The sequence below is a fragment of the Pan troglodytes genome, chromosome 18 (genome assembly GCF_028858775.2).
Source record: "Pan troglodytes isolate AG18354 chromosome 18, NHGRI_mPanTro3-v2.0_pri, whole genome shotgun sequence".
Classification (NCBI taxonomy): Eukaryota; Metazoa; Chordata; class Mammalia; order Primates; family Hominidae; genus Pan; species Pan troglodytes.
The window spans coordinates 50,747,632-50,770,729 of record NC_072416.2 but is presented as its reverse complement, the minus strand read 5'-3'; positions in this window follow the sequence as shown (position 1 = coordinate 50,770,729).

Here is a 23,098-nt window from a genome sequence, read left to right as displayed (position 1 = left end):
TTGCTTATATGCTTAAGGGATGGCCAAGACATTTCCATCTGGTAATTCATAATAGTCAAGAATAGTGGTTCCCAAATTTGGCATGCATCAGAATCAGCACAAACCAGGGTGTTGCTCAGCGCTACTGAATCAGAACTCGGAGGCTTAAGGCTCCAAAACTCTACATTTATTTTTTTAGATTGCTCCCCACCTGATTCTAATGAAGCCAGGCTTAAACTGTATCCAGCGGCTCATTTTTGTTTACTGGGTCTTACCTGTAGTGCCAGTGGGCCAGGCATCATGGAAAACACTGTAAAGATCGTTTAACCTAGGCCCTTATTTTGTAAATGGGAAGGCTGGAGGCCAGAGATGGTGAATGGCTTACTGAAGTTTCACAGTTAGTGGCAGAGATGGGGCTAAGATTCTTACCCCCAACCTTCCTTTTAAACTTCTTTTTCAGGCTTTTACCCCCTACTAAGCTATATAAATTGCAGGGTGAGTCACCTTTTTTTTTTTTGACACAGTCTTGCTCTGTCGCCCAGGCTGGAGTGCAGTGGCGCAGTCTCCGCTCAGTGCAACCTCTGCCTCCCAGGTTCAAATGATTCTCCTGCCTCAGCCTCCCAAGTAGCTGGGACTACAAGCATGCACCACCACACCCAGCTAATTTTTATATTTTTAAAGAGATGGGGCTTCACCTTGTTGGCTAGGCTGGTCTTGAACTCCTGACCTCAGGTGATTCGTCTGCCTCAGCCTTCCAAAGAACTGGGATTATAGGCGTGAGCCACCATGCCCTGCTACCTCTCTTCTTTGTATTCCTTCTGCTAACATGGTGTCCAGAACAGAGCAGGACTCTACACATATGTTTGATGGTGAACAAACTGTGCTGAAACCATCTTCTTCTAGTGTTCTGACTCATCCACCTAGAAGAGCTCAGTTGGTGGCAAGTGGAGAGTTATATCCTCTGTACCAATGGGGAATCTGGTGGGGGCTCAGGCAGACAGGGAAAAGGGAAGGTTGGGCCCTCTGTAATGTGCAGACTGATTGCTCGTGGCTTTGGGGATTGTCATCAATGGAAATTTTTACTTTAGACTCCTGGTAGCAGTATTCCTACCTACAACCTCATCTTGGCCAAGATGCTTTCAGTTTAAGGTTACAGAAACCTGTTTGAGCTTACTTTAGTAGTAAGAAGGATCTACTGAAAGGAGAGTAGCATATCTCATGGAGCATATCTCAAGGGCCTCAGGGTAGACCAAGTCCAGGAATTGGAAAACCACTGTGGTCTCAGGCAGCCTCTCCTCCTGTTCTCACATCTCTATTCTTCTTTCTCTGCTTCTCCAGCTACAGACTCCAACATGATCAGGCCATAATTCCTAATATTTCCTATTCTCCACAAATTCTTTAGTTCTAGGCATAGGCAGAGCTTGTCTCTAACTGCCTCTTGGTCACAGGTCCAACTTTTTGGGAAAGGGGATCTATGTGGCCCAAGTAGGACCAAGGGTTCTTGTATGGTTGAATTAACCATGGTCAGGGACCCAGAGGTCACAGAATACCAATATGAATGTTAGGATAGCTATGATCAAAGTATAGTTTTTGTAGATAGCAGGGTGTGTATGTGGTGTGAGTTGGTAACTCTCTAAACAGTATCCATAAATGGTATGTTTGTTAACTTTACCATGAAAACAAATAACCTCCACATCTCAATGACTTACAACAGCAAACATTTATATCTCACTTTACATGCTGTGTATAGCAGCTCTGTGCCATGTGTCTTCTTAGCTAGGACTCAGGTGGAACCTAATAATTTAGGAAATACCTTTCTTATCATAAAGAGAAAAGAACAAGAGGCAGGGCCAAAGTGTGTACTTGCTTCAGAACTTCTCCTTGGATGTGGCCTGGCTCATGTCTGCTCACAGTTCATTGCAAAGCAGTTCCATGGCCAAGCCTGACAATGGGACAAGAAGTGCCCACCACCTCCAGCAAGACTCTAGAAGTCACTTGCCAAAGGGCAGCAAGTGAGGGTCTTGTAACAGGGAAGGATACAGGCAAATGTGAACAATTCCCCAGTCTGCCACAACAGGGTTTAATGGTGGCAACAATAACTGACCTTTAACAAAGGCTTAAAATGTGCTAGGCACTGGGCTAAGAGCTTTATGCAAATTTTCTCATTTAATTATCCCAATAATCTTGTGAGATAACCACTATTATCCTCATGTTACAGATGAGAACATTGAAGCTTAGAGAGGTTAAACAGCTTGTCCTCTGCTACATAGCCTGTAAGTGGGATTTCCAGGATTCATACCAAGGTACCCCAGGGAATGCCACTTGTATCAGTTTCCTATAGCTGTTGTAACAAATTTCCACAAATGTAGTGCATTAAAACAATACAATCTGTTATCTTACAGCTCTGTAGGACAGAAGTCTGGCCCTGGTCTCACTGGGCTAAAATGAAGTTGTCAGCAAAAGATGCATTCCTTTCTGGAGCTTCTAGGGAGAATCTATTTCCTTTGCCTTTTCTATTTCTTGATGCATGGCCCCTTCCTCTGTCTTCAAAATCAGCAACAGTGGATTGAGTCCTTCTCACGTAGTGTCAGTCCAGCCCTGCTTTGTTATCATATCTTCTCTGACTCTCCTCTTGCCTTCTTCTTCCACTTTTAAGGACCCCTATGATTACACTGGACCCACCCAAATAATCCAGAATAATTTCTCCATATCTAGGTCCTTAATCACATCTGCAAAGTCCCTTTTGTCTTGTAAGGGAACATATTTATAGGTTCTCAGGATTAGGATGTGGATATCTCTGGGGGACCATTATTCTGCCTACACATCCTTCTGTTTTTGGGGATGTGTGTGGCCTCCAAGAAACTCCTGAAAAAAGGGCAAAGATAACCAAAACCCCTTTCACTCTTGTACCCTGGTTTTTCGGTGAATCAAGATCAGTGGTAGTTATGAACAAATTAGGAAAGAGAGAAAATAATTCAGGGGATAAATTTAGAGCTCCAAGTTGATCATATATTTGTTAGTTGTGAAGGAGAGAGCCTATTGCTGGCTCTTAAAGTAGAAAAACTAAAGAATTTCAGTACCAGTGTTCCCGGCATGATGCCATAATTAATATATGGTAACAATATTACTAGGAACAAAAACATACAATTATCCCCTTAAAAATGTCAACATGAAAAGTAAATTTAATAAAAGATAGGCATGGGAACATATATAACAAAGATTATCTTTAATAATGAAATTATTTATGATCAAACATTTTTACTTAATTTCAGTTCAATTCCAAAATAGTCACAGTAGTGTCATGATTAAATATTAATGCTAACAGAAACAACCTAATTGGGAGGTTATTAAAGCTTCAAATTAAGTTTCTTTTTCTTTTCCTAACCAAAAACTTCTGCCTAGAAGGGCATCAGGGGAATTCCAGCACATGTGTTTTGTTAACATTGATTTGCTGCGCTGAGAGAGGGGCTACGTAAGAAGAGATTCACTCTGAATTTCTAGGCAATATTTAATAAGACACTTTCTGTCTCTTCTTTGAGTAATTAGAGGGGTGATTGCTGCTCTGGCCTTTGTTGGTGCAGAGCTGGCTGACTACTTGGGACATTACAAGTTATACCTTGCTGCCTAGTAAATCACCCAAAAACTCGGAAGAACCATTTTATTCTGGACAGTTCAGCAATTTGGGCTAGGCTTCTGCTGGCCCCATCTGGAGTCACTTTTGATTGCTCCATTGGAGCTGGATGAGTAAGATGGCCTAACTCACATGTCTGATGGTTGGTGTTGGCTGTCACCTGGGTGACTTGTCTCCAAAATGCTAGCCTGGGCTTTTTTACATGGTGGCTGGAGTCCAAAAACAGCAAAGGAGAGAGAGTAAGCCCCAATTTGCATGTGCCATTCAAACTTTTCCCTGTGGCATGTTTGCTGAAGTCTCATTGGCTAGAGGAAGTCACATGACTAAGATGCCAGTCATTGTGGGAGGAAACTATACACAGAAATAGATACAAGGAGGCAGGATACATGGGGGCCATATTGTATGCATCTTCCACACCAGGGATTACCTAGCACACAGTTTAGCATTCCACAGAGAAAAGGACACAGGAATGGGGAATATGAAATTTTTACCCTATGAGTCCTGATGGGGTGGTTGTCCTTAAGAAGGGGGCCACACCTATTTCAGTCCTTCAATGGCAAGTTCCCTGTAAAATTCCTCTTGGCTTCTCAAATGCTTTGGGCAGAAATGAAGAGCAGGTATTTAGTGACATAAATTCTTTACTTTTCATCACAATCCGAGATACATGTAATGTCCATTTCACTTGACCTTATCCTATACTGAGCAGCCCCCCAAGAATTTATGTCACTCTCTTACAGTGGCAGAGCCCAGAAGCAAATTATGCTTCTTCACAAAGGAGTGCATGCATTTCTGTGCATCCAGGTGAACTTTTACAGATGTTCTCACTACTTATGCTATTGATTACTAAAAGAGGATTGTTGGAATCTCCACCTACAATTGTGAATTTGTCTATTTCTCTTTTTAGTTCTGTCACTTCCTGCTTCACACATTTTGAAGTTCTCTTATTGGGCATATACATTTAGGAGTGTTAGATTTTCTTGGTGACTTACTTTTTTATCATTAGCTATTATAATATCTGTAATAATACTAGATATATGATTAGAAATTCCTGGTATGTTCTAAACTCTACTTAGTCTGATATTAATAAAATCACTGAAGCTTTCATCTGATTAGTGTTTTAAGATATATTTTCCCTAGGCTTTTAACCTATCATGTTCATTTTCTCTGGCTGCTTTTGAGGCCTTTTTTTATCTAATCATTGGCTTTCAGTAATTTATACTATGCTTGGTGCACTTTTCTTAATGTTCATTCTGTGTCTGTTCATGAACTTCCTGAATCTGTGGGTTTATAGACCTCTGGATGAATTTTCTGTCTCTGTCAACCATTTTAAATTGATGGCCAACAAACAAGTCATAAACAAGTTTTGAATTTGTCAAGACAAAAATGAGTAGAATATTAATTCACCAATTCTAGTTGGGTCAGAAACAACCAGTTTGATATAATCCAGGAAGGCTTCAACTGATCTAGGGATAAAAAATATGTCAGGAGTCAGGATATCTGTTCTTGCTTTACATCTGACGTTAATGTGCTGTGTAAACTTGGGAAAGTCACTTTACCTTAAGTGCCTCAGTTTTTCTGCCTTGAAAATGAGGGGTTTGGGTCCTTTGAAGCTCCTTCCAACTGCTGCATTTCAGTATTCTATAACTTAATGCAGCTTTCTCAAAAAATTCTCCAGAAAACACAAGTCTTATGTAATGATTTGGAGAAAAAGGGCCTTTCTGTTTAAAAATGTCTGGGAAAATTTGCAAACTATTATATTTCTTAAAGTGCAAAATGACATTAAATAAAAACATGTAATTGCTTTTCTTTTTTAACAAATGAATTTAAATTTTTAAAAATAGGTTTAGGGCATACAGGTGTAGTTTTGTTACATGGATATATTGTGTAGCAATGAGGTCTGGGCTTTTGGTGTACCCATATATTAGTCCGTTCTCATGCTGCTATAAAGAAATACCCAAGACTGGATAATTTATAAAGGGAAGAGGCTTAATTGATTCACAGTTCCCCACAGCTAGGGAGGCCTCAGAAAACTTACAATTATTGCATAAAGGGAAGCAAACATGTCCTTCTTCACTTTGCGGCAGAAGAGAAAAGTGGTGAGTGAAGGGAAAAGCCACTCATAAAAGCATCAGACCTCATGAGAACTAACTCCCTATCATGAGAACAGCATTGGGAAAACTACCCCTGTGATTCAATTATCTCCACCTGGTCCTGCCTTTGACGAGTGGGGATTATTACAATGCAAGGTGAGATTTGGGCAGGGGCTAGTGGGGGGGGGCCCAAACCATGTAATTCCACTCCTGGCCCCTCCAAAATCTCATATCTTCACATTTCCAAACACAACCACACCCTTTCAACAGTCCTCCAAAGTCTTAACTCATTCCAGCATTAACCCAAAAGTCCAAGTCCAAAGTTTCATCTGAGACAAGGCAGGTCCCTTTCACCTATGAGCCTGTAAAATCAAAAACAAGTTATTCACTTCCTAGATACAATGTGCACACAGGCATTGGGTAAATACACCTGTTCTAAATAAGAGGAATTGGCCAAAACAAAGGGGCTACAGGCTCCATGCAAGTCCAAAATTCAATAAGGCAGTCATTAAAACTTGAAGTTCCAAAATGATCTCCTTTGACTCCATGTCTCACATCCAGGTCACACTGATGCAAGAGGTGGGCTCCCATGGCCTTGGGCACCTCTGCCCCTATGGCTTTGCAGGGTACAGCCCCACTCCTGGCTGCCTTCCATGGCTGGTGTTGAATGTTTTTGGCTTTTCCAGGTGCATGGTGCAAGCTCTTGTTGGATCTACCATTCTGGGGCCTGGAGGATGGTAGCCCTTTTCTCACAGTTCCACTAGGCAGTGCCCCAGTGGGGACTCTGTCTGGGGGCTCCAACCCCACATTTCCCTGCTGCATTGCCCTAGCAGAGGTTCTCGTGAGGGCTCTGCCCCTGCAGCCTGGATATCCAGGCATTTCCACACATCCTCTGAAATCTAGGTGTAGATTCCCAAACCTCAGTTCTTGATTTCTGTGCATCTACAGGCCCAACACCACGTGGAAGCTGCCAAGGCTTGGGGCTTGCACCCTCTGAAGCAGTAGCCCAAGCTGTACCCTTTTAGCCACGACTGGAGCTGAAGCAGCTGGGATGCCGGGCACTATGTCCCAAGGCTGCATAGAGTAGGGGGGCCCTGGGCCTGGCCCAGGAAACCACTTTTTCCTCCTAGGCTTCTGGGCCTGTGATGCGAGGGGCTGCCGCAAAGGTCTCTGACATGCCCTGGAGACATTTTCCCCATTGTCTTGGTGATTAACATTCAGCTCCTCGTGACTTATGCAAATTTCTGCAGCTGACTTGAATTTCTCCCCAGAAAATGGGTTTTTCTTTTCTATGGCTTCATCAGGCTGCAAGTTTTCCAAACTTTTATGCTCTGCTTCCTTTTGAACGCTTTGCTGCTTAGAAATTTCTTCCACCAGATGCCCTAACTCCTCTCTCTCAAGTTCAAAGTTCCATAGATCTCTAGGGCAGAGGCAAAATGCCACCAGTCTTTTTGCTAAAGCATAGCAAGAGTCACCTTTACTCCAGTTCCTCATCTCCATCTGAGACCACCTCAGTCTGAACTTCATCGTCCATATCACTATCAGCATTTTGGTCAAAGCCATTCAACAAGTCTCTAGGAAGTTCCAAACTTACCTACATTTTTCTGTCTTCTTCTGAGTCCTCCAAACCGTTCCAACCTCTGCCTGTTATCCAGTTCCAAGGTTGCTTCCACATTTTTGGGTATCTTTACAGCAGCACCCCACTACCCGGTACCAATTTATTGTATTAGTCCATTCTCATGTTGCTATAAAGAAAAACTTGAGACTGGGTATTTTATAAAGGAAAAAGGTTTAATTGACTCATAGTTCTGCATGGCTGATGAGGCCTCAGGAAACTTACAATCATGGCAGAAAGGAAAGCAAACACATCCTTCCTTACATGGCAATAGGAGAGAAAAGTGCCGAGCAAAGGGGCAAGCCCATTATAAAACCATAGGATCTCGTGAGAAGTAACTCACTATCATGAGAACAGCATGGGGGAAAATGCCCCCATGATTCAATTATCTCCACCTGGTCCTGCCCTTGACACATGGGGATTATTACAATTTGAGGTGAGATTTGGGTGGGGACACAGAACGAAACTATATCAACCCATCACTGGAATAGTGTACATTGTACCCAACAGATAATTTTTCATCCCTCACCCTCCACCTTCCCTCCTATCTTTTGGATTCTCCAGTGTCTATTACTCCACTCTCTGGGTCCATGTGTATCCATTGTTTAGCTCCCACTTATAAGTGAGACATACCATTATTTTATGTTCCACTAAGAAAGACAAACCACTACCAACTAAACCAAGAAACAACTCTTTCTTAACACTTGGAATTTTTATTTTATACTTACTGTAAATTTTATAATCTTTGTGTAGACTTAGATTTTTATCATAATCACTCTTGTGCATACTTAAAGAAGAAAATTAAAGCAAGTTAAATTGCTTAGGTTTCCTTAAACTTCATGTGAGTTCAATTCTTGAGCATCATTTTTTGATTCTGAGTCATTGATGTTTATGTTTTCCCACATGTTATCTTCCTGTATGTCATCAAGGGTTTGGGTAATAAAATATTTCTTAAAAACATGCTCCACTATTGTGTCTGGGGTTTCTGTCCAAGCCATTGACGCCTACAGTGCAAGTTTCTATGCACATTCAGACACAGCTGTTTTCTGGCCTATTACAATTGTAATATACATTCAGATTTTGGAAATGTTAAAATGCAAAAAAAAAGGCACTTTGTAGTGAGAGCAATATGACATAATCCCTTCTTAGATATGCATAATGCATGATGCATATTTTAGGCTTTGATATACTTTATTTAACTGTGTTTATCTCCATGTTTCCCAGACTTAATTGACCCTGGAATCTAGGCCCATTTCTAATATTATTAGGACCCTGACAAGAGTATAAATGGAGGCCCATTCACCATATAGCTAAAATAGTTATAAATTAAGCTAACAAACTATTATGTAAAATATGCTAAATAAAAGGCATGGAATCAACCCAGATGCCCATCAATGGTGGACTAGGTGCAGAAAATGTGCATATACCCCATGGAATACTATGCAGACATAAAAAGAATGAAATCCTGTCATTTGCAGCAATAGGGGTACAGCTGGAGGCCATTATTCTAAGCGAATTAACACAGGAACAGAAAACCAAATACCACATGTTCTCACTTATAAATGAGAGCCAAACATTGGGTACTCATATACATGAAGATGGGAGCAATAGACACTGGGGTCTAGCAGAGGGGAGAGGTAGAGAGTCAAAGCAAAGGTTGAAAAACTATCTATTGGGTAATATGCTCACTACCTGCAAGATGGGATCAATTGTACCCCAAAGCTCAGCATCACGCAATACATCCAGGTAACAAACCTGCACATATACACCCTGAATCTAAAATAAAAGTTTAAATCACTTTAAAAAATTTAAAAACGTGAAATCCTTCTATGTTAACAAATATATCTTCCTAACCTGTAAAGCCAGGTTTGAATTTAGAGTTCTTGAATGCCTTAGACTTCTGCATTGGGAAAGCTATTTCTGGGCCCCCAGTGTGGTCTGTCTTTCCTCTCATACCACCCTGGTTGTATTTATTTCTACAAGAAGCCTCTGGAATAAATGTATGGACACTCCAGTCACACGTCCATATGTGAGCTTCTTCCGTAGGAGATTGGGGGCTACTTAGGTATGCAAAGTGTGGGTTAGAAGAAGCGGTGTGTGGGTTCTGAGCACACATGTCCCCTTCTTTCCTTTCCCACTGTCACCTATTCTCAACGTTTTTAAAAACCTCTCCTTTAGTTAATTAATGACATCCAATTTTGATATAACACCTTTCCTTCCTCCAAACGGATTCATATTCTTTCCTCTCTGTAACATCCTTATGAGGAACTGGGGGCAGTAATTAGTATCTTCTTTTAAGAATTGAGGAAACAGTAACATGGAGTAGTAAAATGACTGGTTCATGTCACTGAGAGAAGTTGCCATGTTGGATGAGACATCCTGATGAAGTCTTATCGTGGGCCAAGACACTGACCCCTTCCCAAGCATCCTGCCATCCACCCAGGCCCTGAAGATTGATGACATTGTTAAGCCTTGAGCCCACCAACCAAGAGAAGACATCAGTTACGTCTTACCTGTTAAGAGCATGATTGCACGTAATAATGAATTTCTGTGACAAGTCCCTGATTGTAAGGTGTGGGCAGGGAAATGTTGCATGGTAAGATGGTGCAGTGGTTAGAGGTCAAAGACAAGCAAGGACCTAAAAAAATACTAGTAGATCAGCAAAATCCCCTAACTTAAGTGCTCTCTGCCCAAATCTGTTGTGCAACAACCTTGATGTAAATTTAAGTTAAGTGAAGGGAGTTTGTTTTATCATCTGCAAAAGTCTCTTGGCCTGCTGAGATGTGTGAAAAGTTGGGCTCTACCAGGAGGTGAAATGCTGCATAGGTGGACCAATGTCACTCTGCAGAGCATGGCCCAGTAGAATAGCATTTTGTATGTGTGTGTGTGTATATGTGTGTGTGTGTGTGTGTGTGTATTCTCTCAACAGGTGTCAACAATAAGCACCTTATTTACAAGTGCAAATCCCCTCCCTCCTTTCAAGAGAAGCTCTTAATTCTATCAAATTCCTTCCTCTTTTCTAGAACTCTGTGCTCGGATTTATCTTCTAGATGAGAAGCAGAAGTCGGTCTTTGGACGCCAACTTGCAATTCTCTTTCTCTGTTTGGAGCTTGACCATGAGGGTGAACATTCCCAGGCTACACTCCCTGCTGTGTTCATTTAGATTGACAACACTTGGAAAGCCCTTCCATTTATCAAAAGATTTGGAAAGCAAGATTCCCCTTTCAGGGGCTTTATGTGCCTTCCACTACAGCTCTGTAGTTCAGGCCAGCTCCTCTCACCCCCATTGCAACAGGAGACTGAAGAATGCTAATTTCTTTTCTGTGCGGTACTTAAAATTCTAACTCTGAGCCAGTCCACATCACAACCAGACTAGTTATTAGACTGGTGTGAGTAACACCCAGGTTTCATCATATCTCTGTGAACGGTGGTGTATTAATTAGGGTCTCTAACGTTGTTGTGAGAATTCTAAAGCACAATTAGTATTAATAGCTGCTCTAATTGACAAGAGCACTTTTGTTGCTTCTGTAAAATGCCTTGTTCTTTCCATTGAAAGCCACAACACATGTATGTGTAATCAGGGGACAGAGGACTAGTGTAATTAGAGCAGCAGGTTACAGGTCTAGCTTTCAAATTATGACCTGGAGTTAACACTGACTTTATCCTGCAGTCCCTAATCTAGTATTATTATTCACATGACTATAACCATCCTTAAGATTATGCAGATGTTCTATAGGACTGATATTTACTTTAAATATCTGTCAAATATCAAAGAGCTAGAAGAGAGGTTATAATGCAATTTGTGCTTATAAAGAGGTAGGTGCCCAAGGCCAGAGGTGTTATTTATCATTTGATTTTGACACTAGTTTTATGAATAGTAATAAGAATGCCATTCCCAGGGAAAACACCATTCACAGGGGAAAAGTCGATAGTAAGCACATGCTTGATGTTGCAGGAGTCCCTGTTTTTTCCTTTCACGTTAAAAAATAATGAGTCAGTGGTCACTTTCTTTTATGACCCAGCTGTATTCAAATGCCCAACGAAATGGTTTCACATCCTTGTTGTTGTTGAGTTCGTGTCTTTTTGTGTGTGAGTACAAAGAAAATGAAGAGGGAGAAATGGGGAGGGTAAATCATCAGCCTTGCAAAACATGACCTTGGGAAATGTTGAATGTAGAAAAGCATTCCCAGTTTTTTTCTTAAACACTGACTCAATTTCTATCTTCCCTTCTTTCCCCATGTTCCATAGTACTAGCCCCTGTTTGGTTTTTTTCTTATGATTGTTGGGCAAAATAAATCTCTTTTGGGGTCTCTGTAGAGTGACACATGGTTTGGGGAGAAAGAGGAGGCTCGACTCATGTTGAAAAATAACTTTTCTTCTCTGGGTCTCAGTTTTCTTACCTGTAAAATGAAAAAATTATTCTATTCTGAATTTTAAGCCTACAATCCCCACTGCCTCATTCTATGATTTATATAATTATGCTTTTGAGATAAATAAATGTTTTGTCCCATCTGAACAAAACATCATTTCTTAGAAAGGAAGGAAGATAAAGAAGTTTTGGAAAAATATGAGAATTAAAGTCAAGAATGGAGACTGTAAGATAGGAATGATGGAAAACTCATTCCCCACACACCGGGATAGAGGATAAAAAGACATCTATAAGGAGCAACATTTCATTTTGGGCAGTAATGCTTTTCTAGTACTCTGGGCAACCTATCAGCCCAAGGGTTTTTTACTGCTCTAGTGAGTTCACCGGATCTAGTCAAACAGACTGCTTTGTGATTTTTAAGACAACTGGGGAAGATAGCAAAGAAAGTGTGAGTGACATCGCAAATGAATATAGCAGTCCTTAGCAATCCTTACCAAATATTTTCAGCTCTCTGCCTCCCAGGCATGTGGTAGGATTGCACTTCCTGTGCCCCTAATGGTTGGATGGGGCCAGGCAACAGTTCAGCTTGTTGAGTGGTAAGTGAAAGTACTATTTGTCTTTTCCAGGCTGACGTATTTTGATTTGGGGTGGTGGCTGTTCCATCTGCCTGCATCTCTGAGTGACTAAAGTGAACTGAGCTCCTCTACCGACCTGGGATGGATTTGTATTATGAGTAACGCTGTCTCCTGCTTTAAGTCCCTGAGCTTTTGGAATTGTTTCCAGAACATATTCTGGCTTATTCTGATGGTCATAGTCTGTTTGAGATCTAGTTTGATGCACAAATGACAGAGACTGTTCTGGCTACAGATGCATTTGAGACTTTGTGGGCAATGAGTTCATTGTATGGTGACTGTATCTAGAAACTAATAGAAAGCAGTGGAATCTGGCTGGGTGTGGCGGCTCATGCCTATAATCCCAGAACTTTCGGAGGCCGAGCTGGGCGAATTGCCTGAGCTCAGGCAATTCAACCCTGGGCAATATGGTGTATTTGCTGTATTTCCTGGTGACTATAAAATACCATAAAAAGGAGAATTTTGATTATATACTAAGTTTTTGCCTTACACAGTTAGAGCTTAACCCCAGCCTTAAGAGTTGGGCATTGACATTCTTGCCAAGTCCAAAAAACCGAGTCCTGTTTTGGAGCCTGGTGAGAATACATGTAAAGAAATGTAGACTAAGCACAGTTAGTAGATGTGAGGGCCTCTGGGCAAAACCACCCTTGGCAATATGGTAAAACCCCCTAAAATACAAAAAAATTAGCCAGGCATGGTGGCACACTTCTGTAATCCCAGCTACTCAGGAGGCTGAGGCGGAAGAATCACTTGAGCCTGGGAGGTGGAGGTTGCAGTGAGCCTAAATCATGCCATTGCACTCCAGCCTGGGCTCTGCCTCAAAACAAAGTAAAAAGCAATGGAATCTGGTGCTCAAGTCAGTCCATTTGGACAATATGACCCCAAAGACCATTCCACCGAGGTAGGGACAAAAATCTGCAGCTTATACATAAAAGTCTGATGATGTAACTGCCCCTGTTTCAATGCTAGTGAGTGGTTCTGGCTCACATCTCTTCAGGGTATGTAAGGGTGCTGATCTGGGATTAATTCTCTCTATCCTTTTTAAATTTTAAAAATTTAGTCATTTTTAAATTTAGTCATTTTATTTTTTTAACTTAGTTATCATTTATTTCATTCAGCCATTTCTGTTTTAAATAGTATAATTTCAACTTTTATTTTAGATTCAGGTGGCACACGTGCAGGTTTGTTACCTGGGTATGTTGCCTGGTGTGGAGGTTTGGGGTACGACTGATCCCATCATCCAGGTAGTGAGCATAATACTCAATAGTTAGTTTTTCACCCTTGTCTCCCCTCCCTGCCCCAAGTAGTCCCCAGTATCTATTGTTTCTCTCTTTATGTCCCTGAGTGCCCAAAGTTTAGCTTCCACTTATAAGTGAGAACATTCAGTATTTGGTTTTCTGCTTTGTTAATTCACTTAGGATAATGGCCTCTATCTGCATCTACATTGCTACAAAGGACACGATTTTGTTCTTTTTTATGGCTGCAGAATATTATATCTCATGATCTTTTTGATGATAGGAAAAATCTTTATCTCTTTCTTAGAAAGTCCTGTTATTTGGGCCTAAACACTGACCTTTTGGCAAAACGTTGCCAAAGTCTCTTCCCTGGGAAAACAAAAAAACTCCAAAAAACCCATTGTAAGTTGGAGAGTGCCTCAGAGACCCTCACATCTACTAGCTGTGCTTAGTCTACATTTCTTTACATGTATTCTCACCAGGCTCCAAAACAGGGCTGGTTTTTTTTTGGACTTGGAAAGAATGTCAAAAAGGCCTAACTCTTAAGGCTGGGGTTAAGCTCTAAAGGTGTAAGGCAAAAATTTAGTATATAATCAAAATTCTCCTTTCTGTGGTATTTTATATTCACCAGGAAATACAGCAAAAGTAGTTTGGGGTATAGAGTCTCAGCCCATAGTAAGTCCAGCACTGCCATTTCCCCCGGTGTTGGAATCACGGACTCCTGAGTTGAATAGATCTTGAGGTTCTTGAGAAAGAGTGGCTTACATGTGGAGATTATATCATATTAAACATTTTTTTCTCCTCCTGAGCATATTCAGTTGAATTTGTGGAAGCTACATGTTTGTGGGGATTCCACTACCCTACTTACAGTGTGGGGCCAACAGTAGTGTAAGAGAAACTCAATTTAGTATCCAATGTGGACTAGCACAAAACATTTTCAAACTCTTGGCATTCTCTAGTAGACTTCTGCTCATCTTAGATATCCCTTAAGGTCACCAGAGCAACAACCCTAAAGAACTGTTCTGGTGGCAGATTTTCAAAAATTAGTGTGGAATCCAACTCCTTGTTAAGTGAAAGTGATTAGAAAGCATTTCAAGTATGCAGTCCTTGACTGCTGAAAGTGGCAGATGGTGTGAGCTAGTACATTATGTCAAGGAATCCATGTGCATTTTTGCAACCATTTACAGCTCTTGGTACATATTAATACTCCCAAATGCTGTCATCACAGGAGCCTGGCCAGCTGACCCTTGTCAAATGTGCCATTTCTTTTTTGTTTTCAAAAGGCTTCATTTCAGTCCTCTCCTAGGAGAAACTTGTTCAGAGGTTTTGTTAAGAATTCAAGGCTTTCAAAATGAGTCTTTAAGAGTCTCTTATTTTATCCGTGTTCTTATTTGTCTGGGATGGATGTTGGGGTTGAAAGATATTTTTTCCCCTGTTGTGGGGTAGCTCCCTCCTCTATGTGATAACATTTAAGGGAAGACAGAAGCAACATGGGTTCACAAACTTCAGCTCATTGACCCTACACCAACTGCAGTAGTGGGAAGTGGAAACCTTGGTTAGACCAGGTAGTTCAAATCAAATTTCCTAAATTAGGCAGGTCATTATGCCTCCATCTGCTAAATGCCTAAGAATAATGTAAAAACGTTTCAGCCTGAGTCTGACGTCTAGCACATCTCTTCCTTCCCATGAAGCTGTACTCCAACCTGTACTTACTTATCTGCTGAACACATCATTTTCGCTCTTCACCCTTACCCTCATGTCTATTACAGGGAGAATTTGGTCTTGGGGTCTGGATGTAGTTCAGTATAAAAGAGAAAAATTTTGAGAACTGATAGACATCATGAGGAAAGTCATAAAAGCTCAGTTCCAGGTCCTTCAAGCTTAGCAATGGAGGAAAAGATGCTTCTGTAACCTCAACAAACTCTTGTTTCTAAAATTCACTGTGCTTTGGGAGTCAGTTACTAATTATGGCCATCCAAGCCTCAATGAGCAAAATTCTCCTCTCTTAATGCTCTGCTACTCATAATTTGCACACTTATATTTTAATACATTGTTCCCCATAGTACAGGGAGGCCAGGTGGGAACATTTAAATACAACCTTAGGACAGACAATGAAGACCCAGGAAGGTGAGGGGGTGAAAGGAGGTGGATGATGAATAATTACTTAATAGGTACAATGTACATTATTTGGGTGATGGATACTCTAAAAGCCCTGACTTGACCACTGTGCAATCTATGCATGTAACAAAGTTGTACTTGTACCCCCAAAATTTATGCAATTAAAAAAATAGGACCTTACTAAAGGCTCAGGAATAACAACAGGGACACAGACACATAGAGACAAATAGCAGATGACTTGAGGAGAGGGCTTATAAGGGATATCACAGTCATTTTTATTCCACTCATATTTATCGAGCACCTCGTATGTTCCAGGCACCATGTTATATGCTATGGATGGAGCACAGGACAATGGATATTTGGTCCCTATCTTCATGGGGTTTTTAGTGTAGAGTGGAGATACTTCATTTGTGAAAACAGAGATGAGGAGTGCCCAATTCAGCCCTGGGGAGTGGGGGAGGAAAATCATTCTGGAAGAAGCAGAAATTGTCTAGATTTGGTTGCAGTAGATGTGAATGTATGGGACAGTGGGATAGGAAGGGTTGGAGGAGAAAATGCTCTAGGCAGAGGGAATAGCACATGCAAAGGTACAGACATGAGCACATGGCCCATTTGGGCACATTTAATTGCAAGGTAGCCTGAGCATAGCCTGAGAGGTGATCATGGGGAAAGAGAGAAGGGGCTGGGTCCCAGTGTGTTGCCTTCCTGCCTGGTTTCTGGCCCTCATCCATACTGTTTTTCCCTGCCCATCTGGGAGTATCTCTGGCAAATCTAAATGCTCTAGAATGTAGGTTCAAGAGGGTCACTCCTCAGAGAAAAAGCCTGCTGAGGCAGGCGAATCACTTGAACCCAGGAGGTGGAGGTTGCAGTGAGCCAAGATTACACCATTGCACTCCAGCCTGGGTAACAAGGGTGAAACTCTGTCTCAAAAAAAAAAAAAAAAAAAAAGGAAGTTTACCTTTCTTTAAGGCCAGTGGCTACTAAGAGGCACAGGCAAGATTCATTACGTGGCAGTTTGAACCCAGAGCCCATGTTCCTTGCCACGAGCCTGTAACACTTTTCTAGGGAGGCCATGAATACAGAAAAAAGTGTTGCATAAATGTAGAGGGTTATTTATTTTTTTCACCAGGGAGATGGGGAATGCCTTATGAGTGAAGACCAAAGAGGCCACAGCAATGAGCAAATTTCTGAAAGCCACTTTCTCTCAGAAGCATTAGCTGTCATCAGCAGGCTGGGACTGAAGGGATTCCACATTGTCACACAAAACACTCTTTCCTCCACCATCTTCCACTCTCATTTAGGGACCATAAACATTGCGACAGGTACTGATTGGTTTGAGGCCATCAACATGAGTTTACAAAAGGGGAGGTCATGCCTAATCAGCATGATTAATATCGCCTGTGAAGTGTCTCCAAGCTGCCCCCACAGCAAGGAAGAAGCTAGCATCTGCCTGGACTCGGAGGAGACTCTTATAGGAGGCAGGCAAAGCGGTGGAGATGAATCTGGGAACTGACAGTGAAATATCGACGTGGAGGGCAAAACCAGTTTGTCAAAAGCTCCTGTGAGTCGAGAGACAGAAGCCCTGATTTGCCCCTTCACAGAGAATTCTTAGAGTCTCTCACCCCGCCAGCTCCCAGGGGAGCTGAGCCTGGCCCTAGGACTGCCCCCAAAGGCCTTGCTTCTGTGCTGACACCACTGAATCCTCACTTTTACCTCCGGTTTGGGAAACAGGGGCACTGTCTGTAGGGAAATCAAATCCCGAGTGCAGTTACAGCTGATTTTAGAACCTAATCCCTAAGTAAGATGTACACCAGGACCTTTTTTAAATTTCCCTGGCCACAGACAACTCTATTAGCCCAAATTAAAGCCATAGAGGTTTAATATTACAGCAGAATGAAGCTGACTCTATAGGCAGTCAGTGAGCTTTAGAATTCTTCACCTCTCCCCATTCACTGCTAGGGATTTGATAGGCATCTTGAAGGGCAAGGAAGCACAATAGATAGACATCTGCATCTAGACCATGAGGCAGCAAACTTTTTCAGTAAAAGGCCAGATAGAAAATATTTTAGGCTTTGAGGGCCATATGGCCTCTGTTGCATGCTGTGGTGGTGGGAAAGCAGCCATATGAAATACGTAAATGAGGGGGTCTATATGCCAATAAAACCATTTACAAAAACAGGTGGTGGGTTGAATTTGGCCCACGGGCCATAGTTTGTTGACCCTTGATCTAGACTCTTCTTTTGTAGATCTTAAACTTGAATGTGCCTGAGGATTTTACTGTGGAGGGATAGGTTTATAGAGACAATGTTGCTTTTCAGGGTTTCTAAAGATGATTCTGATTATACATAATTTTGCAAAGGCTTGTTCCCAACCCTGGCTTATGTGTGATTTTTAAGAAAATGTCTGAGTGTCAAATTTGCAAAAAGGAGAATTGGGTACCAGAGAGGTTAGGTAATTTGGAAGTGACAGAGTTGGGATTTAAACTCTTATCAGTCTGTTTTTAGAGTTGTGTGTAACAAACATCTCGAATTGACTGACAGAGAAATAACTCGTCTTTCAGGACAGTGCTTCACACCGCATACTGCTCAGTTAGGTACTTACCGGGCTTTTTTGGTGATTATAATATGATTAAGAAGAAGGAATAATAAGGGACATCTACTGGCTGGCTGCAGTGGCTCATGCCTGTAATCCCAACACTTTGAGAGGATGACATGGGAGGATTGCTTAAGGCCAGGAGTTTGAGACCAGCCTGGGCAACACAGCAAGACCCCATATCTAAAATATAAAACATTAGCTGTGCATGGTGATGTACGCCTGTAGTTCCAGCTACTTGGGAGGCTGAGGCTGGAGGATCGCTTGAGCCTAGGAGTTCAAGGCTGCAGTGAGCTGTAATCATGCCACTGCACTCCAGCCTGGGTGACAGAAAGAGACTTTGACTCTAAAAAAAAAAATAAATAAAAAAGATGGGCACTTACTAAGGAAGAGTAGAAAAGGCACTATCAGAGCCCATTCTCCAAATAGCTTCTGTCCTCCCTTCATCTCCTCTTTCCCCACCTCCCTACAATATAAATCCTTTGAAATACAATAATGCTTTCAGTGGACCTGTACATTTCTATTAACTATCAGGATAATATTTGGCCAAAGTCATGGGACTCACATTTCTTGACAAAGTATGATGTCATTTAGAAGTTCATGTTCTTGACATTGTTTCAAAAGTCCTGTTAAAAAAGCCAAATATGTTTTTATGGGCTCTCACAGCAGGGAGGCAGCCATGGTAATGCATGGCCATATCAATTAGAAGTAGATTAATTAAGCAATAAGACAGGAGTAGCAGTGCATTTCGGAGAGGTTATTGCACGGCTCATAGAGTGCTGCTGAGGCATCCAGCCAAGAGTCGAGTGACTTCCACTGGCCAAGGCATTTCAGCCATCCAAGACAAGTAATGCTCTCCCAGAAACAGTATCCTCTGCCATCCATTTCCACTGTGAGAAATAAAAAGACCCTCTTATTAATTAGGTGTTATTAGGCATGGGCAAATTGACAGCCATTTCATTATTTCATAATTGTGATTAATGGCCTTCCCAATGGAGTCATCGCCTGTGATCCCAAAGCCAATCGGTCCCTTTTGGGACAAGTGTCACCAAGTCATGGTTAATGTTCCTAGAAGCATGGAACACATAGAATGTTACAAACCCTGGGGAGGGAGAGTGAGTCTTAATTGCCTTTGGAGACTGTTTGCACAGGAAGTGGGCCTCTTCTGGGGGGAACTCATCTCTAAAGAGGCCTGGGGTGGGGGTGGGGTTAATGCATGAACATGATATGGGAGGAGCAGTGGCAAGAAGGGAAGAGGCCGGGCGATAACTGTCACAGCTTTCGAGCCATATTTGCTCCCTACTAAGCACGTTCGCATGGGATTTTCATTTGAATTCTTCAACAATCTCCTGCAGTGATGTTGTTCTATGACTATAGATGATAAAACAGACTCAGAAAGGTGAGGAACTGGCTTAAGGTCATCAAGCTATTATGTGGCAGGGTTGGCATTCCAACCCAAGGCTCTGGACTAGTGCCCAAAATATTCTCTGGGCGGGACTCTCCGGACCAGGGTGACAACCACGGGATGCTCGGCAAATTCACCCATATGATTAATAGGAAATCACTGGACACTTTTTTTTTTCCTCTAGGCAATCCAGAAACACAAAGATGAACAATCAGATAACAGAGAGTGATATGGGCTGAGTTGAGTCCCTCCTAAAACTCATAAATCTTAATCTAGGGCCTCTAAACAGGTGATTCAAGTAAAGTGTGGTTATATGGATGGGCCCTGATCTGATGCCACTGGTGTGCTTATAAGAAGAGGAGATTAGGCTGCAGAAACCACAGAGGGAAGAACATGTGAGGACACAGGGAGAAGACAGACATCCACCCTGCAAGGAAAGAGGCCTTGGAAGGAACTAACCCTGCAGATTAATCTTGGATTTGTAGCCTCCAGAACTGTGGCAAAACAAATTTCTGTTGTTTGTGCAACCTACTCTATGGTACTCTGTTACTGGAGCCCCAGCAAACTAATACAGATAGAAAGAGAATATAGCTCAACATAAATGTGATCAGAGCTAAAAAAAGGAGCAAATGAAAGAGATGAGATGAAATAAAATAGAATAAAATAAAAACCATTTTTGGGTGGGCATTCTGGCAATAGGTACCCACATTTTAAATGTTCATACCCCTTGATCCAGATAGTCAATATTTAGAAATTTATTCTAAATAATAAGTTTGTATAGATGTATTTAACATGATTATAAGTTCAGGATCACAGGAAATTGGAAGCTATCAAAATTTCTTTGAGAAGGGGACTTGTTCAATAAAGTAGGGTACATCAATGCCATGGAATAGAATGAGTTGTTGGAAAAGGGTGAGGTAGATACAATAGTATTGACCAGAAGGACATCTATAATATATCAAGTAAAAAAGGTAGATTGTTTAGGGGGATTCCATTGATGTATACTTACATTTAGAAAACATCTAGAAGGATGTACACCAAACTATACACAGTGACTCTCTCTGGGTGGGTGTCCTTTCGGAAGACTTTGGCTTTCTACTCGATGTGAGTTTGGAAGACAGAAAGAAAGATGTGCTCTGGTAGGGGGACAGCTTTCTAAACCTCATTAGTAAGTCATGTTCTGAGCATTGAATGCATGCAGATGTGTTTGGGAAACAAAAAGCAACAATAACCATCACTTACTAAGTGCTGTTCTATTTGCTTTCCATGAAATAACTCATTTAGTCCTCCCTAAGGCGCTATGAGTTAGGTACTGATATGAACCTCAATTTGCAGATTAGGAAACTGAGGTAGGTCTAGAGAGGATATGTGTATAAGTTGCCCAAGGTCACATAGCCAGCAAGTGAACTGAGATCTGAATCCAGGCAATCTGGTTTTAGAACTTGTTACTGTAGTTAAGAAGACGTACTCTTTTTAAGGGAATTTTATTATCCAGTGTGTATTTATCTTGGGTGCAGCCTAAAGGTGGTGATGATGATAATAGCAGCTTCCATTTATGGTGCATTTATATATGCCAGGCAATATGTTATTTGTACATATTATCTCATTTAATCTTAATAATAATCCTGAGAAGTATTACTAATATTCCTGTTTTTCAAAAGAGAAAGCTCAGGTTCAGAGATGTTAAGTAACTTACCAAAGGTGACACAATTGGTAAGAAGTAAAATTAGGACACAGAATGTGGCTTGACACTTAACCACTGTGCTTTACGGCCTCTTAGAGAACCAGTCAGCTTCAGCAACACTCACCTCGGCCCTCCTCAATATTTATATTAAGTTGAAATCAGGTTTAACTGAAAGTCAGCAGCAGTTTGAAGATTGAATTAGTGGCAGCTCTCAACGTTTCCTGGAGTCACTGACTTCTTCCTGCTCTCTGGGTCCCAGGTTTCTTAGATCCTGTCCCCAGACAGGCACCTGCGGCCCGAGGGGGCAGGTGCGTCTCAGCAGAAACCGGTGTAGACCAAGAACCTAAGACCAGAAGCCTGCGGAAGCTCCAGGGCTTTGGAACAACCTGGGGTGGCTGAACAGAGAGTTCCAGATAGTGACTGAGATTGACTCACTCTGGCTTGGTGGGTTGGAGGGCTGGGAGTCAAATTTAAGCTGATGTAAAGAAAATAAAGGGAAAACAAAACTACTTTCTCTAGCTTGCCAGCATTTTGAGGACTGAGATTTATACTTATCACTGTTGCTGTTTCTTGAGTGCTGTTTGTGTTTCCCCACCGGGGCTCTGTCCATGCTGCTCCCTTCACTGTGTTGCCCTCTGTGCCTTTTAGACTTTCAAAATCCAAGCTCTTCTTCCTAGAACCTGCTCAACTCTCAGGAGTCCTTCTTAGCTCCTCCAAAGGAGAACCTGCTTCTCCTTCTTTATTCTCTCGTCCCTAAACTTCTTGGTACCCTGCTCACAGCCTTGGCCAGCCTCGAACTTGTTGCATTGGGATGTGGGTAAGTGATTCCCAACCCACTCCTCTCATACACAAAAATATGACTCTCAGGGAGACAGGACTCACCCATTACTTATATTTTTACCCATCACATCCCCCTTTATTGTGTGCTGCATCTATCAGGTGCCTCAAAATATATACACAGATCTAAAAATGAAGGGGACTCTTCCTTCTCAAGAGTCTCGTGGCAGCTCTATTTTCCTTCCTGTGCCAATTCCTAAACTTATTTTCTCCTTAATAATGATAGTTGATATTTACTCAGCATTTACTATGTGCCACCACAGTTCCAAGTGCCTTAGTACATGTTCTCACTCCTCAAAACAACCCCTCACTGTAGATAGCATCTTTATACCCATTTTATGAATGAGGATGCCGAGGCTGGCAGATAGGAGGTGTATTAGTCAGGGTTCTCTAGAGAGACAGAACTAATAATATATATATATATATATACACATATATATATACACACACACACACACACACACATATATACACACACACATATGTATATATATGTGTATATGTGTGTGTGTATATATATATATGAATTTATTAAGGAGTATTAAACTTACACGATCACAAGGTTCCACAATAGGCAGTCTACAAGGTGAGGATCAAGGAAGCCAGTCCGAATCCAAAGCTGAAGAACTTGAAGTCTGATGTTTGAGGTCAAGAAGCATCCAGCATGAGAGATAGATGTAGGCTGGGAGGCTAAGCCAGTCTAGCCTTTTCACATTTTTCTGCCTGCTTTATATGCTGGTTGCACTGGCAACTGATTAGATGGTACCCACCCAGATTAAAGGTCGGTCTGCCTTTCCCAGCCCACTGACTCAAACGTTAATCTCATTTGGCATCACCCTCACAGACACACCCAGGATCAATACTTTGTATCCTTCAATCCAGTCAAGTTGACACTCAGTATTAACCATCAC